This window comes from Stigmatopora nigra, chromosome 18 (genome assembly GCF_051989575.1).
Source record: "Stigmatopora nigra isolate UIUO_SnigA chromosome 18, RoL_Snig_1.1, whole genome shotgun sequence".
NCBI lineage: Eukaryota > Metazoa > Chordata > Actinopteri > Syngnathiformes > Syngnathidae > Stigmatopora > Stigmatopora nigra.
This window is the reverse complement of record NC_135525.1, coordinates 10,415,548-10,440,713: the sequence shown is the minus strand read 5'-3', so window position 1 is coordinate 10,440,713 and position 25,166 is coordinate 10,415,548. Positions and strand designations below refer to the sequence as shown.

At 35.1% G+C, this 25,166-nt stretch overlaps 1 protein-coding gene across 1 annotated transcript in view; it reads right to left on the bottom strand.

The window, feature by feature from the left end:
* sdk2b (sidekick cell adhesion molecule 2b) overlaps nt 1-25,166 on the bottom strand; it is a 197,720-nt gene that overhangs the window by 94,692 nt on the left and 77,862 nt on the right. The window lies entirely within an intron of this gene.

Below are 25,166 nucleotides of genomic sequence, written 5' to 3'. Positions count from 1 at the left end.
CAAAATATCCTATGCAATGAAATAAACTGGTATTTTTGTAGGTCTATTTTCGCCTGGCTGAAGAAAATGGTTAAAAAAATTCAATTACATTCGGGAGAGTACAAAAACGACATCAAGAGTACTTTCGTATTGTCATGTGTCGGCCCTGAAAAAAATATAAGACAACAAATCTACGAGTATTCTTAGAAACAGGTTTTGTTAATTTTCAGAGGGGGCAGGAATCTTCAACACAACCACTAAAAGCCACTTTGGGGGAAAGAAGGTCTTGGCCATGGAATTTGGTGGAATTGAATGGAGGAAACTAAAAAAAATAACATTTTGAAGTGAAATGAACTTGATTTACTGTGGGAATAGACAACATGTTGACGTTGTTGGGGTTCAAAATGGCTATCTTTGGTAAGACCACAAAAACAAACAAAAAAACACAAAACCTATGCTTAAAAAAATAAATAACGCCTGTTATTCTAATTTGAAGTTGCAGTTTTAGTGGTTTTTTGGTATTCAGGTTTTGAAATTTAGTCCAAAAAATCCGGGAGTGCTTGCCTATCAAGTACAACAGTCAGATTTTAGATTATTATTCAATAAACCACCAAAAAAATCATCCAAAAACTAAATCTGCCATCATTACTGCTACTTCACGTTAACTTACAGATGTGAACTTGCATTACAGATGTTCCCCAGACTAAAAACTCTGCAAAAAAACCCAACAACATTTTTGTTCCCTTCCGATTGGCCAATAAATACGAGTAAAAACCACTAAGTACTCATCTGTTCATTAAACCCAGAACTGTTGGTTCCAATCTGCAGGGAGAACTAATTAAAAGCAAAAAATCATTTTCCGCCTCTCAAGGGACTAAAACGAAAAACTAAATTTAATTAAGAGAAAGTCCCTAAAGGATTGTGACACTGATTAAAAGAAAAACAATGTTTACAACTTACTGTGGGGTCGCTATAGAGCAAAAAAACTCGAAGAAGTATTTCTAAAGTAAGGAAACACAAATATTAGTTTGATATTTAGGTGAAGTAGTTCTGGAATGCCACTAATACTGAATACTAATATAGTGAGAAATTATATTTTAGTATATGGGAATTGAATCGAGATTCATGAAGTGGTAAAAATGAATCAATGGCAGGCAAGGTTGAGTTTTGCAATCTAATTTTGCTCAAAACTGACATGAGAATGTCAAAAGTTCAGAATATATCCAATCATATTCATTTTCTGTGTCTGTATTCTCACCTTTTTGCTACTATGACAATAAAATTCCACAAATACGAGTTGAATAAAGTTATCTACCATATTTTCACGACTATACGGCGCACTTAAAAGTCTTAAATTTACTCCAAAATAGACAAGGCGCCTTATAATCCAGTTTATAAATGTAAAAAAAATGTGCTATTCATTGAGGCTGCGCCTTTAAATGTGGTGCGCCGTATAGTCGTTAAAGTACGGAAATCGAATTATTCACTGGATCAATTACAGAAATAAAATATAAAAACACAAAAACCACCTACACCTAATCGAGTTATAAGACTTTACTATTATTTGTATGATTTATTTCTGTTCGTATTAGTACTAGTTGTTCTCGTATTAAGCATCCTGCTATAGTACAGTACATATTCTATAACAAATGCTTATTTGTTAGCGCCTCACTTACACTAATGCACCCGTGTTACCTTCTCAATGTCCTACCTGACTAATTACATGCCGACATTAGCATTAGCGCAGCATCCTGGTAAACAATGGCTACATCCCCATGAATATCCAACGCGGGTATTAAAAGCCAAAAGGAGTCCAGTCCAGGTCGGGAAAAACAGAGGGTTCTTTCATGACAGTTTTTTGGCAAAGTTAAAGTGCGCCATCACACAGGTGCAGAGGCTTTATTTCATTGGATGTCTGTATCCACAACATCAACAACAGTGTGTTGGTCAGGGGTACGAGTCTAGGGTTTTAATTCTAGTTGCCAGTTTTTTTGTAGAAAAGTCCGAAGCTGAATATTTAGGGTTGACATGGGTATTTTATACACATGGAAGTATTCGGGGATGTGTGAGGGAGGGTCTTTTGGGACCCTTGGCTTTGAAATGGTTATATTAACCCTTTTCACATTGCCAGTTTGTTGTAAGATGAACAAAGAAACGGTAAATTTGGTTTCAATAGCTCATGTAAGGAGGCTTTGGGGATTATTGCTGGCTTTGAAGGCGTAGCAGGGGGTGCCGGCCAGGTGTTGGGGGATCAACTTTATCTGGTGGAGTTCAAGTTGGGAGTGTGTTTAGGTTTTAGTTATTTTGGGGATGTTGGGGTTTTGTAGATTGCATTTTTTGGGGTTTTTGGAAGAAGATGTGTTTCAAAACTGGGATATTTTGTAAGTAGAGGTATTCGTTATGAGTAAAACTGAGAAAAATCTGAACTAAATCATCCCACTACAGGTTGCCAAAAGGACACAAAGTCATGAGCAGTACTAAAAAAAACAGGGGTGCCGTAAACCCGAAAACTAATTGGCGCTGGAGAGTCCACTTTCATCGATACGCCAGCTCCAATTCTCCCGGTTAAAAGTTTAAATCCCCCCCAAAAAACTCTTTGAAGACTTGGCAACAATGTTCCCTCTATGCTTTTGCACACTACTTGCGTCTTCTCTGCGCAGCAGCAATCATATGGCAACCCTAAAATCCAAAGTTTTTTTATAAACCTTTTTACCAATAATGGCGCCATTTACGCTCTGTCCACTCTTATGTTTTTTGTGTTTTACAGCATATTTTACATGAAAATTTTGAGGGAATATTGACATACACCTGCTTATGGCAAGTGTCATATTGGTGTACCCATGGCGAGCAATGATGATGTCACACACTGGTACTCGGTGTACTAAGGGAGGTTGTTTTTCTGCCAAAACCAACGAAAAATTAGAGGAAACATTACTTGGCAAAACAGCAAAAGTTTTTGGGGAAGAAAACTGAGATAGCAGCGCCATTTTTCCGAACCAAATTCCCCCGAACTGCAAGCCTACAGAAAAACTCCCGAATTGCGATAAAACCAATAAAGCTACCTTCCCTTCTTTCCCAGCCTACTTTGCATTTGACCCCCAAGCGCACTTAAATCTCCACAAAAACACCCGCACACTAAAAGCGACCTACTTACCCCTTCACATCCGTGGGGGGTGTCGTCACACAAGGCCCGGTCGGCCCGAAGGACTGAGGTGGCATTGATACGCTATTTATCATTTTTTTTGCATAAATTACAACAGTTAAAAGGGGGCAAAAAAAAGATCAGAAGCAAAAAAATGGGACCAGGCAACCTAGTTGGGAGTCTCATGATTGGATTCTTCTCATTAAAAGCCAGCTTTCATTAAAAAAAGGTGAACGTGGCGGCTCTGGTTGAATGTTTTTGGGCTTTTTTTTACGGTGCTGGCAAAAACTTCAACAAAATCCCTTGAGGGAAAGACTTTTTCGATCAATGGTGGGAATTATTTGTGTTATTCCAACATATAAGTGGACAGATCAAGTGTCTTTGCTTTGACTTTGACGAAAACTAATGATAGGGAGGTGATAGTAACATAGCATTGCGGCTAATTGGCTTTAGTGTCAAGTAGATGTACCTGATTGGTGTGTGTATTTGTGTATATTTGTGTGTATGGAGATATAGTGGCTTATACGAGGGTTTTTAGTCACAACCAACGTAACAGCAATGACATTTAACAGAGCCACTTCGTACTTACCGCCGAGTACTTCCAGTAAAAAGCAATAACGGCAAGTAGCGACATAAACTATAATAAAACACAGCAAAAAATACAGTGTACTTTTATAGCAGTCCATGAAACTATTTACTAGATTTCTTAGGGTTTTTTGTAGTGGTGTGCTCAGTTTGCAAACACAAAATTGTTAAATTAATTTAAAAGCAACCCTGGTGAGCTAAAATGAAATAAAAGAAATGAAGTATAATGATAATAGTTTTTTTTTGCATACAATTGATGCGTTTTTTTAGCAGGGGGTTTTAATGCTGATGCCAATCACCTCCCATTAGACTCTGGTCTATATATTTAACTATTAAAAATACATAAATAGATATTAAAAACAGTTACATTTAAAATAATTCATACCTGACAATCTCGTTTAATTGGTCCTCTTATTAATTATTGCAATTATCCTTATGTGATAACAAATTTATTGAAATAGGACGCACTTAAAGGTCTAAAATGTTCCTTAAAGTGGACAAATTACCATTTTTGTATGCAGTAAATTCAAGATTCTGTAGATGTCGCTGTTTTATACTGACAATTTGACAGTCTGAGTACATTGCTTGCTGACACGCTATATTTATATAGTTAAAAGGCATTCGTACTAATTAGAATATCATGGTTTTAGCATGACATCATTAAAAGTTGATAACAATCCGAATTAGAGCCAAAATGGGTAAAATTACATCAGTTTTACACAAAAAGTACTTAAAAATCCCCATATAAAAGTTGTTATACAACATATACAATTTGAAATAGCTAAAAAACGTAAAAATACGATAAAAACGTAAAACTCAACATGTATAATAATAAAAAATGTATCGCAAATGTGGATTCTGACCTTTCCTAACACATATAATTAAAGACACTACACATAAGATTGTGTAGATTTACTATCCGAATCGGGATTACTGAGTACTTTGACTAGTATTTCAAACCACAGAAAAACTACCATTCTACCAAAATAGCCAAACAACAACATGTACAATTTGAAATAGCCAAAAAATGTAAAAACACGATAAAAATGTAAAACTCAATATGTATAATAATAAAAAATGTATCGCTAATGTGGATCCCGACCTTTATATAACTAAAGACACTACACACAAGACTGTGTAGATTTACTGTCCGAATCGGCATTACTGAGTACTTTAACAAGTATTTCTAACCACAGAAAAACTACCATTCTACCAAAATAGCCAAACAAGACAGTTACATACAAAAAACTAAAGAAATAAAAAGCCTGTGACTTGTTTTTGATGTCCAATGATGACATCTTGGCCTATAAAAATAGTACAAATAAAGCCAAAAAGTAGTTTTTTTACTGGCTTAAATAGTTTAAAGTTTGTTGTCGATCTGAACAAAGTTGAGTGAGTACGGATTAAAACATGTCAAGTTCAAAGCGTCATCTGACAGAAGCAAATTTAGGACACAATGTACTTTACTTCTGTTCCGAGTACGATAGAAGAAAGCCGAGCTTGCATGCTAAACAGGCAATTTTTCATAAACGTCTTTTTCTGATTTGACTTTTTCTTTTCCCACTTTCCGCTTGCCTTGCTCTGCATTATTAGGCCTTGGATTTGTTCTCTTTTTCATCCTGTCTCAATTTCTACGTAATGCCCTCGCTCGAGGGATGCTGATTACTGGAAACGAATGTTTTGTAGCATCGTTAGCGCTATGTCAAATCCCGATAATGTCCAGGTAAGATGGCGGAAAAGCGTACCAATCGTATCGAGGAGTCGGCATAACTGTCTGGACATTTCCCGACACATGCCAGTTGGATTGGGAGTGGAAAATGTGGACAATCAATCGTAGGCCGGGACCACCGGATCGATAGTTGCGTCCCGCTGACATGCCGTTTGTCAAAATGTTGCTCGTTAGGATTCCCAAGTATTGGAGTAGGACCCGTTCTTTTTAATCACTAATGTTCATATTGACATGATTAGTCGCTCTGGCTGTCTGGGAGTTATGGATCGAGGGGACGGATTGTTGGGAATTGGTTAGCAAATCTGCTGAAGTTGACTGGTTCCAGGTTTGAATCCTAACTTGCCTACATGTTTAATATCTAAGTACTATTTAATATCCAAGTACTGTTTAATATTTAAGAGAGAAGTTTAATATCTAAGTACTGTTTAATCTCCAAGTACTGTTTAATATCTAAGTACTGTTTAATATTTAAGAGAGAAGTTTAATATCTAAGTACTATTTAATATCTAAGAGAGAAGTTTAATATCTAAGAGAGAAGTTTAATATCTAAGTAATATTTAATATCTAAGAGAGAAGTTTAATATCTAAGTACTATTTAATATCTAAGTACAATTTAATATCTAAGAGAGAAGTTTAATATCTAAGTACTGTTTAATATCTAAGTACTGTTCAATATTTAAGTACTGTTTATTTTCTAAGTACTGTTTATTTTCTAAGTACTGTTTATTTTCTAAGTACTGTTTATTTTCTAAGTACTGTTTATTTTCTAAGTACTGTTTATTTTCTCTAAGTACTGTTTATTTTCTAAGTACTGTTTATTTTCTAAGCACTGTTTAATATCTAAGTTCAGTTTAATTTCTAAGTACTGTTTAATATCCAAGTACTGTTTAATATCTAAGAGAGAAGTTTAATATCGAAGTACTGTTTAATATCTAAGTATTGTTTAATATCTAAGTACTATTTATTATCTAAGTACTGTTGAAAACATCTCTCAAAATTATATTCATGAGAGTGTACTATCTAAATATGTACTGTTTCTAAATTTAACAAAATGATAATATGATGGACAGTTTTGAAGCAAGTTTTGGAACAAATTTCCAACATCTTTTGTTTCTACACATTCAAATCGAGTTAGAATTGACTCCATTTTGTTTCCTGATTTTTCTGTTCTGTAACAGACAGTTAAACTAGCTTCTCTTCGCTCTTATGCCCCGGCAAAAAAGACAATGTTAAAGGTCAACGCTGTCCTACAATTGACAGCCAATTGCAGTCCATTTTTTTTCCTAACAAGATATAGGGAACTTGACAAAGTGAACCATACGGGAATACAAAAAAAAAACGCTTCAATTCCTTCTTTTTCTCAACCTCAGTCAAGCAATACTCTGCCTTTTTTTCCCTTTCTTTACGCAAACACGCCACAAGGTTTGTTTGCTTCTATTCCGATTTGGGCTAATTGCTTTCTTAAAGCAATTATCCAAAGAATCTTGTAACGACCCCCCTCGAGCCATGCAAAACTTTTCTGCTCTGAAGTCACAATAAACAAAACAAATGAATAGGAATAAGCGTAAAGGTTCTTACCTTTTATTTTTTTTTTGCAAAGCAGAGCAGGCATCACCGGAGGGAGAGAAAAATATATAAAAAAGAGAGAGAAAAACAGACAGAGAGAATAAGATTAGAATTGGCAGTGTGCTAAATCAACATGCGTCTCATCTCATGTTGCTCTCACAAACAATTTTTATATTAAAAGGCTGACAAAGACACATTATTTTATAGTCTACGGGGAAAGGGGACCGATTTACGTCGAAATCCATCAGCCCAACCTGGAGCGAGATAAATGCGAATTGCTGGTAAAAATCCAAAGGTTGATAATTGCAGATAAAATATATATAAGAGTGATAAGCTAGCGTATGAATGTTTTTTGAATATTTCCAGTTTATTCCAGGTGGACTTGATATACAGTGAGAGGGCTAAAAAACATGCTGTCGTCGTCTTAGATTCAGAGTGAAAAACACACGTGACCGAACGTTTGGTTGCCAGTCAAATAGTGACAGAGAGTTTACTGTTGAAATATCTAAGAGAGAGTTTAATATCTAAGAGAGAGAGTTTAATATCTAGGAGAGAGAGTTTAATATCTAAGAGAGAGTTTAATATCTAAGTACCGTTTAATATCTAAGAGAGAGTTTAATATCTAAGTAACGTTTAATATCTAAGTACTGTCCAATATTTAAGTACCATTTAATATCTAAGTACTGTTTAATATCTAAGTACAGTTTAATATCTAAGTACTGTTTAATATCTAAGTACTCTTTAATATCTAAGCACTCTTTAATATCTAATTACTCTTTAATATCTAATTACTCTTTAATATCTAAGTACTCTTTAATATCTAAGTACTCTTTAATATCTAAGTACTCTTTAATATCTAAGTACTCTTTAATATCTAAGTACTCTAATATCTAAGTACTGTTGAAAACAGTAGATATTTAGATATTAAGCTCTTGAATATTATTTTGAGAGCTGGTTTCAAAAGTACTTAGATATTAAACAGTATTTATATATTAAACAGTATTTAGATATTAAACAGTACTTAGATATGAAACAGTCCTTGGATTTTAAACTCTTTCTTAGATATCAAAAAGTAGATGTCAAAATACATTTCTTTTAACGATTTATCTGTTTATCTTTTCTCTATTTTGAAATAAATACGGCCTATAAGCAAGAAAATACTCAATATTTCTAGGTACATTTGCCCTTTTCACATTGCCAGCTTGTTCTTTCATTTAGGACGAGAAAGCACAACATTGCACAAATCGCGATCAGAGTGTTTGAGTAGCATCCGTGTAAAAACCACCACCACCCGACAACAACAACAACAAAAAAACCCTCCAAACCCGGACATCTGCATGAATCTCAGGTAGTCTGTTTCAGAAAAAGCATGTCATCCATTATTCATAATGAAATGCCTGCTGTATTCTGACGAGTATGAGCACAAATATTTTTTATTCGGGAGACAATTATGCAACGGAACATCTGTCGAAGTGTGCCGCGGCAGGAAGAGGACGCTTGCCGCTTAGTATTTGTGTTGTCTTTGCGTTTGTGTCGAGCATCTCATTTATAATTACAACGTTACTTGTCAAAAAGGCCAAACATGGCGCGCAAACTGACATGATGACGCCATGACACCATGACTTGAATTGCTACGAAAACATTTGTGGTGTCTGAATATTTTGTACTTGGCGAGATTTGATCAACAAATTGGGTGGTGAGCTTTAACTAAAAAAAATTTAGTCAAAAAGTTTTTGAAAAAATGTGACAGCTAAGACAGACATGGGCAAACTACGGCCCATGGGCCACATAAGGTCCATCAGGCTTTTGTATCCGGCCCTTTGACATTATCCAAATGTTTTTTTTATTTCCCCAAGATGGCGCCGTTACGCGGAAGTCAGTGGTAGTAGCTGTGTCCACTCTTATTTGTTTTTGGTGTTTTAAAGCCCCTCTATCTTTTTTTAAATGACATTTTAATATTTCTTAATACATTCCTTTACTTACTTTACATTGTGCTTTATACTTTTGACTTTAATTCCGATTGATGAGTATGTTAATAATACTTTAGTCCTTTTTTTCTGTATATATTTAATATGTACTGTTAACGGATGCACTTTTTTATGTGTATCGTATCTTGTGCTTTAAAATACTGACATAAAAACACCCAATTTGTAAATACCCCAACAAAGTACGCACTGTGCGAGTAGTCTTGTCTTTTTGCTACTATTGTTTGCATATAAGGTAACCAAACGGAATGAAGTACTTTATACTTTTGACTTTAATGATGAGTGATGAATATGTTAATAATAATTTAGTCCTTTTTTCTCTTTATGTTTCATATGTACTATTAACGGATGCACTTTTGTATTTGTATCGTATCATGTGCTGACCCCGCCCATCTGTCAAACTTTTTAAGTCAAAGTGGCCCCCAAATATTAAATAAATCAAACTCTAATTTTAAAAAAACGGAGACAGATTCCATCAAGACTGAAAGAAGCCTAAGTTAATAGAAGTATGCTGTAATCAAGCTATGGCTTATTGGTGCGAAAACACACGAGATTTAGCCGGAGATAACCGAGCTGCAGCTGGCGCCTCCTTTACGAGCGTGGCTACTATTAGCCTGCTTTTGCGTGCCTGTGTGTGTCAAACATATGCATTCAAAATTGGGTCATCTCCCCTCTCGGTTTAATGTCCCATAAAAGATGGAAGAGAATTCATCCGAGCTCCTGACGTGAGTGATCTGGAGGTGTCTATCTACCATGGACTTTTTTTTCAGTGTAGAAAAACTTAATGGACTGTTACGTAAGGCACCTGACACTCGCTGGGAAATTGTTATCGACAAGATGTGCAAAAATACTGTTTCCCGCTGATGTGCCTCTAATGTTCAGGTTTACATCACATAAAGAAAGGTTTATTGTCGATGTTTTACGTTCAGAAAATGGTAGAAATGATAGAAATGTGAGCGGAGAATTTAAATAGACATTTTCAAGACGTTATAAATCATATTATATGTAATTATTTGACTATTTAATGGTTGTATAGTGGAATAATCTTGAATTAATACCCAAATATTCATAAAATTTAGTCTTTGTTTTGTACGAAGCAAATAAAAAAGTGTGTTTTGGTTTAAATTATTATTATATTGGCATCTTATCCAAGTGTCCTTGAAAGTTTTTGATTATAATGGGAACATTTTGTGTGGTTTTCAACAAAAGCAAGGGAGAAAATACTGCAATTCCTGTTGGTCAGTTAGTTTTCTTTTAAAAAAATGAACTTGATTTATCGAGTATTTTGTCGATCGAGGTAGATTTTTCCCTTAAAAAAAGTTTCGAGCCCTGCTGTCAAAAGCAAAATTAGATTCCAAACTGGTTTTAAATCACATTGTATGTACCCACTTGACATTTTAACAATCATACAGCCTAATAATCGTCCATTACTAACAAATATCCCAAAAAATAAGTCTCTATTTTGTACTAAGCAAATAAAAAAGTGTGTTTTGGTATAAATTGGCATCTTATCCAAGTGTCCTTGAAAGTTTTTGATTATAATGGGAACATTTTGTGTGACTTCCAACAAAAGCAAGAGAAAAAAATACTGCAATTCCTATTGGTCAGTTAGTTTTCTATTAAAAAACGAACTTGATTTAACGAGTATTACACCTACCAAGGTAGTTTTCTCCCTTTAAAAAAGTTTAGAGCCCTAGTGTCAAAAGCAAAGTTAACTTCCAAATTTCCGTTTGACACGGCGCTCAAGCTGCAGGTCAATTCCATTTTTTTTTTTGAGACACAGATCCGTTTTTTTCCTCATTCATTGCAATATTTTTCACATCCGACCTGTACTTATTCAAACCGATAACAAGTGGATGTCTATCTTCTAACCTCTGCAGTATAAAAGACATTGAACCCACGCCAACATGACATGTGACATCCGTGTTAAAAGTACAAAAAAATACTGGTTTTCTAACCACGTAAAAAAAGATATCCGTTTCCAATGAAATGGCATCCCATTTTGAAGTTGTCCCGATATATTTGACTTCGTGACTTTGTAAAGAAAAACTGGTTTATCAAAAACAAACAAGTCTGAAGTGTAAACGAAGGAAAGCAATCTAGATTCCGACTCATTTATTTCCTAGCTCTATTCTCCATGTTTGCATGGATACTTCATCGTCACTGCAATTTTTAGAAGACAGTTGTCCTTGGTGGACATTTTGCGTTAGATAAAAAAGTCAAGTCAGGTTATAGGCGACTTTGAATGGTCAAAAACGCAAAAAAAACGCATAATTTCAATCTAGATGCTAGTAAAGTACCTTAAAAACTGTCAAAATACCACCAATAAGAAACCTCAAACCCAATTTTCCAATCTCTAATGAATCATCTTGGCATGAATAGGTTGTACACAAAAAAAACAACCAAAAAGACCTGGTTTATAGAAAATAAAACCCTGTTCCTAAAATTAGAGTTGCGTCTAAGCCAGCTATCATCCTCAACCACTCCGACTCTCTCGGGTAGCTTTATCCGAGCAAAAAAGCTCAAAAAGCCTAAATGAACTCATCCAGCAGTTTCCATTTAGTCAAAAACTAAAAAATAATACCAAAAAAACTTGAATCCAATGCCATACAATAAAAAAAATCCCAAAAGACGGAATAAATTGCTCAAAAACTAAAAAATAATACAAAAAAACTTGAATCCAATGCCATACATTAAAAAAAATCCCCCAAAAACGGAAAAAAATGCTCAAAAACTAAAAAATAATACAAAAAAACTTGAATCCAATGCCATACATTAAAAAAAATCCCAAAAGACGGAATAAATTGCTCAAAAACTAAAAAATAATACAAAAAAACTTGAATCCAATGCCATACATTAAAAAAAATCCCCCAAAAACGGAAAAAAATGCTCAAAAACTAAAAAATAATACCAAAAAAACTTGAATCCAATGCCATACATTACAAAAAATCCCAAAAGACGGAAAAAATTGCTCAAAAACTAAAAAATAATACAAAAAAACTTGAATCCAATGCCATACATTAAAAAAAAATCCCAAAAGACGGAATAAATTGCTCAAAAACTAAAAAATAATACAAAAAAAACTTGAATCCAATGCCATACATTAAAAAAAATCCCCAAAAAACGGAAAAAATTGCTCAAAAACTAAAAAATAATACAAAAAAACTTGAATCCAATGCCATACATTAAAAAAACTCCCAAAAAACTTAAAAAATGGCTTCCTAACAAACGCAAGGTTGCCTTCTGACTTTCCATTAAAAAAGACGCTTTCATGCATACAAGTTCCACCAACTTATTAACGAGAAGACAATAAAAATGGATAAAAACACGCCTATCGCCAACATTTGTACAGTATCGAATTTGCATGCATTTCCGCGGCAAATCAAAACTTGCGAAACGAAGCGCCTTTAATTAGATTTCACACACTCGTCGACTTGATTCAAGTGGGTGGGAATATGCGTCTCGCCTGATAAGGGAATGCCTCCATTTTTTTTTTTTAATTAACATTCCCGGGGCAGCTGAATGCAGACGACGAGTGAGGAAAAAAAAAATGGTGTTGCCGTTTTTTTGAGACGAATCCGATAACGACAAAGACGGTCTGTCTCCAAGTTTGAGGATAGCTAGCAAACAAAAGCTACAAACGCTGGCAAAAAAACTACAAGCAAAGTCAGTGGTGGCAAACAAGGGGGTCCTTAGAGCTTCTCTCCACGTGGGAAGGTCTTAAACGGCAACATTGCCTGATTAGAATTCCAATGGCGTTCGTTCTGAACTCAGCCCGTTTTGTACCTACAATCCCGAGTACTTTATTTGGCAGAACTGCAATGAGGACTGGAAGAGATTCCTGCATTGAACAAGGGTGTGCAAACTTTTTACAGTTTTTCTAGGGCTCGCAAAATATAAAAATTCAAATACATCAAGCGTGTACTTTAAATACTTACGATTTTACTTGTTGAATCACCGGAATGGAGTACAAATATATATGTATGTGTATATTTATATATGTATGTGTATAGTTATATATGTAAGTATCTATATATATATGTGTATATTCATATATGTATGTATGTATCTATATATATGTATGTGTATATTTATATATGTATTTAGGTATCTATATATGTAAGTGTATATTTATATATGTATGTAGTATGTATCTAGATATATGTGTATATTTATATATATGTACGTGTATATTTATATATGTATGTATCTATATATATGTATGTGTATATTTATATATGTATTTAGGTATTTCTATATGTAAGTGAATATTTATATATGTATGTAGTATGTATCTAGATATGTGTATATTTATATATATATATGTACGTGTATATTTATATATGTAGGTATCTATATACATGTATGTGTATATTTATATATGTATTTGGGTATCTATATATGTAAGTGTATATTTATATATGTATGTAGTATGTATCTAGATATGTGTATATTTATATATATGTACGTGTATATTTATAAATGTATCTATATATATGTATGTGTATATTTATATATGTATCTATATATATGTATGTGTATATTTATATATGTATCTATCTATATATATGTATGTATATATTTATATATGTATCTATCTATATGTATGTATGTGTATATTTATACATGTATGTATATATTTATATATGTATCTATCTATATATATGTATGTGTATATTTATATATGTATCTATCTATATATATGTATGTGTATATTTATATATGTATGTGTATATTTATATATGTATGTATATATATTTATATATGTATCTATATATATATATATATATATATATATATATATATATATATATATATATATATATATATATATATATATATATATATATATATATATATATATATATATATATATATATATATATATATATATATATATATATATATATATATATATATATATATATATATATATATATATATATATATATATATATATATATATATATATGTATGTGTATATTTATATATGTATGTATGTATCTATATATAGGTGTGTATCTATATATATGTATGTATCTATATATATATTTATGTTTTTATAAATGTATGTATTTAATTATTACTATTATTACTCTGTTTCTGTCTTTTTCTGTGTCTGTATTCTCACAGCAAATAATCATTAAATGCAATGAAAATGGAATGGCAGGTTATGAAAGATTTACTTTTTCACCTTTAGTTTTCTTGTAGAGTTGCGGAAGACCCTACGGATGAGCCTTAGCGCCACGCCAGGCGTACGGCGCCGCGAGCATATGGTGGCGAGCCCAGCAAAGTTTTCGTTGGCCTCATAAAATATTCACAATTACAAACAAGAGCGAAACTCCTCTTGGTTGGTGTGGATGTTTAATTAATAAGCATCACTTCTGCTCTCGTTCCACATTTCAGCCACTGAACTCCCACAACGTTTCGCCGCCTAGATTTGCTCAAATGTTAAAGTCATTTGGAGTGATGCCATGCAAAAATACCGGTTGTAAAAGTGGTTTTAGTCACGATCTTAAAGGCGAAAAATGTGTTTTAATTCAAATCAGCTACACAAAAATACAATAATTTTAAAGCTAGAGTCAAAATGGCTTCTCATACTATTTCTAATCGGCCTAAAAACAATGTGTGAATCAAATTGTCAAAAAAATGTCAAAAAATTGTCCAAAAAATTAACAAAAAATTGACAAAAAATTGACAAAAAATTGACAAAAAATTGACAAAAAATGGACAAAAAATTGACAAAAAAATGACAAAAAATTGACAAAAAAATGACAAAAAATGACAAAAAAATGTCAAATCCATCTACTATTTTTGTCTGACCAATGAGTACAAAAATACAAAAATTATCACTCCTCATTTAATAACAACACTATTCCTTAAAAATAACAACACCACCAGAAAGTACCAAAAACAATTATCAAAAAATACCTCAAATAAATTCCACCAATCAAATACATTTTTGCCATCCTGCCTATCCAAAATGACAAATGTATCCAAGTACTTCTACAGTAACACCATTTGCGTTTTTCAGCCAACTTTTTAGTGCAAAAACCTTCCACAATTCCACAAAAAAAACCCTCCTATCAAGCCACCATTCCCATCTCAACCTCATTTGTCTATTCCACTTCTCCCGCCCATCACCCGGATGAAAGCAGCTCCGCCAACAGCCGGCAGCCAGCGGCTCCATCAATCCCCCAGAAAACAAACCATGGGTCAAAACGCCTCTTTTATGTATCTTGTATTGGCACAACAAAGTCTACAATCCATACGACGCAGCCGTTTCATCATCATCTCCCACCATTTTCCCTGCGACAAACAAGCAGATGAAATACACCACGCTTCCCCCTTTTTTCCAACACCAATCCCGTCTTTGTCACAGCGGGAAAGAACAAACCACTAAAAAAAAGATGAAAAACACCAGAAGGAGTCGCATTGCATCGATGAAAACTGAAAAGTTTAACGCCAGAAACTCAAACCAGGTTTCGAACCACCAACTCTGATGACCCTACACCCCCAAAAAACCCAAAATACTTTTCACCCTGTAGCTACAACCCAACCAAACAGTCTTTATCCTCTTCACCATTTCCAAGCTCCCTCAATCCATCCCACCGCCATTTTCCTACATTCGTCCGTTAGCTATGTCCTTCCCTTCGTCTCTGTCGTCCATCATTTATTCCAGCCGCCATCTGTCCTTACCACAGGAAACATTCATCCTAGGGTCAACCCGTCACCCGGCTTGTCTGCTGTTTACCGCAACATCCATCTGGCCAACCACCTCTCCATCTTGTTGGCTAATTGACACCTACAACCGTCTGTCCTTCATCCATCCATAGCGTCCCTCTAGAATGATCTCACCATCTCATCCACAGCGACCAGTCTTTCTTCCGCCATTTTTCTACTCTTCCAATCCAATTCTACCATTCATCCATTCTATTCTCTTACCTCAAATCCATCTACAAATATTTATACCCTCCATTATTGACCTTTCCCGTCAAGTATCCATCTTGTAAGACCTCTACTTCATTTAACATGTATCTCAAACAGTTAAATAAATAGTTATTAGTAGCGATATCCCAATCCAATACTACTAACTTCATCATGTAAGCACTAGCTTAGTTTACCCTTAAAAAATAGTGCCAAAATCCCATTACCATTCTACAGTATTAAACCAGGACCATAGATCTAGATCTGGGGGTCCCCAACTCCGGTCCTGGGGGTCCCTAAAACTGTTTTCCATACCTCCCTCCTCTAACAAACTGGAAATAACCAATCAACTTATCAAGAAGCTATCCAGAAGCTTAATAACACTCCTAATGATTTAATTCCAGTTTATTTGTGGAGAAACACCCGAAAAACCGACTGAATAAAGACCCCCAGAACCAGATTTAAGCCCCCCTGATCTATCAAATCCCATCCAAAGGGTGAAAACCCCTAAAAAAATATTACATTACATCACGACAAATACGATAAGGAACCTTAAATCGAAAAACTGTGACTGAGTAGGAATGTCAGTAGGATGGTAACAACAACAACAACGTGATGGTGATGTTGACAAGCTACAATAGGCCTCCGGGCGTGAAGGACTGTCTTCTCCCGACCATTTGGGCGCGGTGACGGACGAACGCCCGTCACTTCGGCGACCCCGCGAGCGGGAAAGACAAACGGACACGCTTTTAAATGTGTTTTTGGCCTTGGAGCCAGAAGTTTATGAGGAAGTGCCAAATGAGATAGCGCCACATCAGACGTGTCCTCGGGACTGTTTGTTGTGGAGGAAGGACAACACCATGGGAACCAGCTGAAGGCATCCGCAAATCTTTGAGACAACCCCCTTCATGGCATGCTTAATGGTATTACTCTTCTCTTTGCTACAAGGCTAATGGGAAAAGCTAGAAGGCGGATACTTTGAAGCTTCTTCAACTTTGCTATCCTGAGCCAATCTTACAAAGGTGGGTGATTGGTCATTTGCGGTAAGGCGATTAAGGGAGAGGAGCTACAATGTCATATAAAATTAAAGTGGAGGAATATTCAGAAGGAGAGACGAAGCAGGGTTGTTAGCTTTGTCACCCAAAACAACGAAAACTAGCCACAAAATGCATACCGGTCAACTTTTTGTACGTTTTACATGTAATTTATACGTTTTTTTTACCATTTCAAAGCATGTACGCCGTACACCGACTTTTGGACGGGGAAATTTTTTGTTTAAAAAAAAATTGACAATATACAGGGTGTCTCAAAAAATGTACTCACTTTTAGAATAAAATGTACTCACTTTTAGAATAAAATGTACTCACTTTTAGAATAAAATGTACTCACTTTTAGAGTAAAATGTACTCGCTTTTAGAATAAAATGTACTCACTTTTAGAATAAAATGTACTCACTTTTGGAATAAAATGTACTCACTTTTAGAATAAAATGTACTCACTTTTAGAATAAAATGTACTCGCTTTTAGATTAAAATGTACTCACTTTTAGAATAAAATGTACACTTTTAGAATAAAATGTACTCACTTTTAGAATAAAATGTACTCACTTTTAGAATAAAATGTACTCGCGTTTAGAATAAAATGTACTCACTTTTAGAATAAAATGTACTCACTTTTAGAATGAAATGTACTCACTTTTAGAATGAAAGGTCATTCTAAAACTGAGTAAAACTTTCCCATAAACTGAATAATGTGTGGTTGTAATTTGAAATAAATCGCTTTTTAATCAAAGTCAAAATAGACATTTTCACGGGTACGTATCTTTTTAGGTTACCCTGTACATAGAGTAAATATTCTTACCTACTATGAAGACCCGAATAATAGTAGGCACTGGAATAATAGTACTACTACTACGACTACTACTAATGTTCATTATTTTTGGAATTTTCCACTGCATACTATTATTCCAGTGCCTACTATTATTCGGGGTCTTCATAGTAGTAAGAAACGAGTTACCGCGAGTAAACATGCGTCTTATGGTTTTTGTACGTTTTTTGGGGGGGTTTGTACGGGGAATCATCATCATTTATAAGGGCAGTTATCGGTTGCCAGGTACGCCAATGGAAAAACTCCAACGAATCTCCCAGACTTGATCCGATAGCAAAGTTTTAGATAATCAGGATAAAAGCCGTTCCACATATCCGCCGTTTAATATTCCAAACGAATACCCCGGCCGAGTCGAGGTAAGTAAAGACATCCCGGGGAGCCGTGAGCGAGAGAGATACTCATAATCAGCTAAAAGCCGCCTGCCGACGGGAAGGTCGCCCATCGTCCCACGCCGCCGTTCCCTGATTGGGCCTTGGATCTTTGAACTTGAGACGTCTATCGTCTTTTTCGTCTGATTGACTCATTCTCGGCTATGTTAAAAAGAACGTTCTGGTTTCGGAGACGTTGGAGGGAGCGTGATATTCCGTAAAAAAACGAGGTAGAACTGATTGGAGATCATGCGGTTAACCTGAGGGTGTTTTTTTATGGAATAACTGCGGTTAAATAAGCGCTTTGTTTTTGGTGAAGAAAGAGGACAATGCTTTTTGTTGTTATGGGGAAATATTGTGGGTTTTGTAAGAGTGTGACCCTCTTTGGGTATGTAATCAACTCAGAGGACGGCGCAATGTAAATGTATGACTTTAGTTGTTTTTCTTTGGTTTATTTCAATTTGCATTTTGTAGGGGACGCAATCATTGATTTATGTTCACTGGGGAGTGAAGTCAGTTTAATCAAAGGAACACTTTGAAAACCTTACACATGAACAATAGGAGTTAGAAATCTGACTGTGGACCTTTGGGTGTTTTTAAAGGACTATTTAGAGTAAAGTTTTAATCTAATCTGAAATGCTTCGTTTAATTAATTCACTCTAGATTTATACAGAGTCAGAAATGCTGAGGAAGATTAAAAATGATACTTTGAAACCTAAATAACAAATCCTTATTTGACATTTGAGCCCAGTTTGACCAAAAACGGAGTCTGGAAATATCAAAACCAAGGTCCTTGCTTAAAACTATTCCTTCAGAACCTACACTATGAATTAAAAACTCAATTTAAATTCAAAACTATCTCTCAAAAACTCACATGCTTTAACAACCATAGTTTGAAACCCACAATATGATTAAAACCACATTTAAACCAAAAAATCCTAACCAAGATTAAAACCCTGCTTCAAAACTGAAACCCCAAATCCTCATTTGACCAAAAACGGAGTCTGGAAACATCGTAAACAAGATCCTTGCTTAAAAACATACCTTCACAACCTAAACCATGAATCAAAAAACCCAATTCAAACTCAAAACTATCTCTCAAAACTTTAACAACCATAGTTTGAAACCCCCAACTTAACTAACACCCCATTTAAACCAAAAACTCCTAACCAAGATTAAAAACTCTACTTCAAAACCAAAACCCCAAATCCTTATTTGCCAATCAAACCCAATTCAACCAAAAACAGCCTAAAAACATCAAAACCAAGATCCCCACTTAAAACCACTCTCCCAAAACCTTCCCCACGAATATAAAACTCAACAAAAAACCAAACCTACATCCCAATAACCATAGTTTGAACCCTAAACCCTCTCAAAAAACCCTCAATCTTTCTCCCAAATCTATAAAACACCATCAAACCTCCACACCCTCCCAAAATTGAAACCCTAACACATCCAAACATAAACTAACAACCAAAGAAACCCTCTAATTGTCTTCCCGTACCCACTACACTGATCTCCGAAGCCAGCAGGTGTCTCGACAGTGATTTGGCAAGTGCTCTACACTCCCTAATGCTTTCCCGCGTATTTATGAAGCCTTTAAACGCGGCCGTAAAAAAAACATATCGGCCGGAAAACGGTTATGGCCCCCTTGCGTCAGGTTCCACCTTGTTTTTTTCCTACTTTTTTTTCCCCGTTAACGACGGCGGGCACGCAAACGATGTGCCAGGTCGGCGGCAATTAGAGACGGATGACGGGCGATGGGAAAAGCAAAGATTTTGCTAGCCTGGCACTTAAAACCTACGGAATGGGAATTTAACACACACAAACAGTTGCGATGAAAAATAATACATATTTGTTATAGACTTGGAAAGTCAAGGCACCTGTTTTTGGGGTAAATTCTACTCTTAATTTCGCTAAAACTTCAATTTGAGGAAATACAATACATTACAATGTAGGTCGAACCACTTGTGTGGAGTTTTCATGTTCCACCCAAGGGCCTGTGTGGGTTTTTTCTGGGTATTCCAGTTTTTTTCCACATTCCAAAGACTTCTTCCAGATTCTGGAGTCATATCATATCATATTTCGAAGATTTTAAGTCAAATTTTTCAACTTTTATGGAGCTACGGAACACTTTTAAACTGAAAAAATCTCAAGGCACAACACGAGCTAAAAAACTTCTAATTTAAAACTACTATATCCCCTATATTAACATTATTAAGTTGTTGGACCAATAGAAATTGAGCAAACTACAGTATTACACACACTTTACTAAAAAAATCAGTTTTTTGCGACACTAATCTCGAAAAAAAATAATAATAACTGTACCTACAGTATCAATGAGCTACAAAGTACCAGTAAGGGATCGAACCCGGCCGGTAGTGGACTAATTCCAACACCAATGGGCATGCTAAAGTATCCTCTCTTTATATTTTCTGGTTATGATTTTTGAGTTATCCTTGAACAACACGTTGAATCCATTTCAAGGCTGGTAGACTATTTAAAAAAAAGAAAAATGTGAAAGCAAGTGAGCCAACGAATCTTCCTGCCACATAGAGGACACCAGCAGCATTTTTATGGCTTGACAAATTGCCTTAAGCCAATCAGGTCTGCCCGTCAAGCCAAAGCTACGGCATGAAGAAACAAAAACAAAACAAAAAAAATAGATCTAACATCCTTCTTCCCCGGTTGAGGAATAATAGGCCGGCAAAGATAAATAGCCGCGAGGCATTACGAGCTGATTTCCCGTGACTCACAAAACATGACGGTGACTCGTTGCTGACAAAGCAGACGTTTAAACGGGTGCCGGCCCATAAATTTGCCGCTCTAGGAGCATCAGCGTAAATCACATTTGGGGATGAGAAGACAAGTAGAATGCGTAAAGCGTCGGTGCGTTCCCATTGTCTTGCTAAGTGGTGACGTACTTCAAAAAATATGCAACATTTGTCCTCAGTAGATCTAGCACCACTAGGCCACTCTACAGTTTTATTAACTACCGTATTCCCCCGAAGTATGGAAGGTGATACAGAGCTATAACAGCCAAGACAAACAGAATCAAGGGCAGTTTCTTCACAAGAGATGTCACCATACTTAACACAAGTTCCGCACTTAAATAAGTACTGAATAAAATAATTAAGTAGTAGTCAACATAAATTAGTATTCAACATAATAAATAAGTAGTAGGTAACATGAATAAGTAGTAGTCGACAAAATAGAGGAGTAGTCATCGACATAAAAAAATAGATAATAATAAATTAGTTGTCGACATAGAAAATAAGTACTAGTAGTCAGTATGATAAATAAGTACTAGTAGTCAAAATAATAAATAAGTGCTAGCAGTCAAAATAATAAATAAGTACTAGTAGTCAAAATAATAAATAAGTACTAGTAGTCAAAATAATAAATAAGTACTAGTAGTCGAAATAATAAATAAGTACTAGTAGTCAAAATAATAAATAAGTACTAGTAGTCGAAATAATAAATAAGTACTAGTAGTCAATACAATAAATAAGTAGTAGTAGTCAATATAATAAATAAGTACTAGTAGTCGAAATAATAAATAAGTACTAGTAGTCAAAATAATAAATAAGTACAAGCAGTCAAAATAATAAATAAGTACTAGTAGTCAACATAATAAATAAGTATTAGTAGTCAATATAATAAATAAGTACTAGTAGTCGAAATAATAAATAAGTACTAGTAGTCAAAATAATAAATAAGTACAAGCAGTCAAAATAATAAATAAGTACTAGTAGTGAATATAATAAATAAGTACTAGTAGTCAACATAAATAAGTACTAGTAGTCAATATACTAAAAAAGTAGTCAATATAATAAATAAGTAGTCAATATAATAAATAAGTAGTCAACATAATGAATAAGTAGTCAACATTAATATGTAGCAGTCAACATTAACATGTAGTAGTCAACATTAACATGTAGTAGTCAACATAATACATAAGTAGTAGTCAACAGAGATAAGTAATCAACATGGATAAGTGGTCAAAAATAATATGTTGACAAATACCTCTTGTTCTTCACTTTACTATTATTACTTTAACATATGTTACTAGGTTTCTACTCAAATAAAACATTAGCCCTCCCAAAAATATGACTTCTACACCAGCACGACCCATCTATTTTTCCCTAATAGTATATTCTTTGGCTAGCACGACTTACACTCCAAAAATCCAGTAAAATAGAATATTGATGAGATTCCACCTGCAGCCAAATTCTGGTTCAAATTCTTTACTACATGCTTTCCATGTGATTTAATGACAGCAAAAAAACGGGCCCAGATGGCCCCCAAAAATCCTACAAACTTTTTATACATGAAAAATTGTTAAACGTTTAAGTGAGACTGGAAAATAAGCACGCGACACTTGTCAAATACCCAAAAGTTACTCTGTCAAAACGTCAAAAATTACCGTCTTTTTGGTTTTTTGGGGAATTCCCTAGTGGCGGTAGTAAGAATAGTCTTGCATCTGTCAAAATATGAGTAAGATTTCTCCCCGAGTAACACTGCTGTTAATAATACATTTCGTTGAATGGAAGCGTGGGTCAAAAACTGTAGTTTTGAAATTCCTTTAGGATGACAGCAGAAGCTCGTATTTTAACTCTCGGAAAAAAAAAAACACGCCAAGCCTTCTATGGAATTATTAATGTTGGCAATCTTTGAATGCTCTCCCGCATTGGGGATGTCTGGGGGGGAAATAAAAGCAACACGGCGGCGCTAATGTGAAGCAGCTATAGCGCCAAGCTCTCTACAATGTCAACAAACTGACTGGTAGTGCATTGAAGGAGAAGAAAACGAAGAAAACGAAGAAAAAATGGAGGAAATGAAGTAAGAGGAGGATGAAGAGTCACGATGAAGATGAGTCGGAAAAGCAGAAATGGAATCCAGCCAATCGGCACTTGGAAAACTCCAAAAAAATGGCGCTAAACAAAAAGTCGGAAGCGCAAATAAGTCATGTAAATCTCCGCCTGTTTCTTTAAATTATGGATGGATGTCGTCAAGTATTCATGAAGGGAAGGCAGAAGTTGGAAATAAACAATGGACATGATATAAAATAGCAAAGGGTTATAAATAAGAGCCAAGATGGTGGTTTTTGGGAATGAGTCAGTTCGTTTAAATAGAGTCGGTTGTCATTTTTTATAAGGATGGAAGACTGGTGACGCATTTTGGAGATGTTTTTGTGCAAGGGATTTTATTTTATAAGGGTTTTTTTTGTTTGGGGAGGTCTTGGCGACGTCATGGGTTGCAATTTTTTGTGAAGTGGTGAGGGAGGAGATTTGGAGGACTGTTTTTCGGTGAATGGACGTTAGAATGTGAAGTTTGTGGATGTGGATTTGTGATGAGAGGAATAGTGAGTGCTTTATCTAGGATTGTTGTTCTTGTTGTTGTTGTACTTGGCGTTTTGAAGTGAAGGTTGAAAATTGCATGTTTGCGCTTATACTTCATTTAAGTGTGACAGCAATTATGTTGAACAATCTCTTTACTTCTTGTTGGGCATAAATAAAAACCTGTCCATGTTGAAGTTCTATTGTCAGGGTTTTATTTCTATTTGCGGTTAAATGTACTTTTCTTGTCATTGTTGGAATTTTAGAGTTGAGATGTACATTGGAATTAAGGTCCTGGGATTTTGGTTGGAATTTTATTTCATCCTGTACTCGGGAAATGTCTTGGTTGCAGTAGAAAGACACAGAAGACATTGTAGACCTAGGTAAAAAAAACTGGAGCCATACAGGACGTCCACAAGCTGGACTTTTAATAAAATGTTGGGAAGCTGTCTCAATATTTGTTGTCCTTTCAAGCAAAAAAATCCAGAAAACTGTCTTTTTCTTAACAGACACAAGACAATGTAGACCTAGTTAAAAAAATGGAGCCCCATAGGAAGTACACAAAGTGTACTTTTAATATAAAACAACAGAAAAATGCTGTAAACAACCGCTTAGCTTCAAGAAAACAAACTACTGTATTTTCACGACTATACGGCGCACTGCATTTAAAGGCGCACTCTCAATGAATGACACATTTTAATTTTTTTGCCATATATAAAGCGCACTGGACTATAAGGCGCCAAGCCTATTTTGGAGTAAATTTAAGACTTTTATAGTCGTGAAAATACAGTATATTCAGTCCTGAGTAGTGACAGTGTCCAAGTTAAACTTCCTTGCTGAGTCGGCACACTTTTTGTCCCAATTCGAGTTCTAATTACAGCACCAAAAAGTGCTTTGGGGCGGAATAGCTGAGGCGGGTTGTCACAGAGTAGCACCGGTGTTTTACATATAGATTAAATTACCTGAAATGACTCATCGTAGGTACCTAAACGAGCATTATGCTAATGCTACAGAACAACACGTATGTCACCATCAACCCAGTCGGGAGAAGGCGTGTCTAATTCGTCTTCAGTAACAGTAGATTAAACTTGTTTTTAAAAGAAAAATGACAAGTTTTTGAACCATGGTTTTGCTAGTGGGACACTGGGGACGTGGAACAGGTGGACCGTGGAAAGACAGGACACCAGCTGCCGGGCGTGGGAATGGACAAGAATGTGGTACAGCCACGGAGAAGGAGGGAAAATGGCGGGGTCGGAGAAGCGAAATTAACACCCCGATGGAAGAGAAGAAAAAAATGTGTCTGATTTGCAATGGTGCATGAAATAATTCGCACGACTGTCTCTCAGAAGGTGTTGGGATGTCATTGCAGTCTGTCACTGGAAAGACAATTATCGGCATGAGATGGAACAAAGGAAGCCGACTTGGTGGAATATAGCTTTGATTCGTACTGGGGATTCATTTAGTGACGGATTAGTCAGCTTCTAACCTAAAGGTCGGAAGTTAGAGGCCCTGATCAAGGAACTATGTCGAAATAGCTTGGTTTTTTTTAGAGCTAGACAACCTGATAAGGTACCAAAATATCAAAAACAGACCAAAAATCATCGTATTTTTCTCTAAAATGTCTTAAATCGTATGTTTCCTCTAATTTTTCATTGGTCT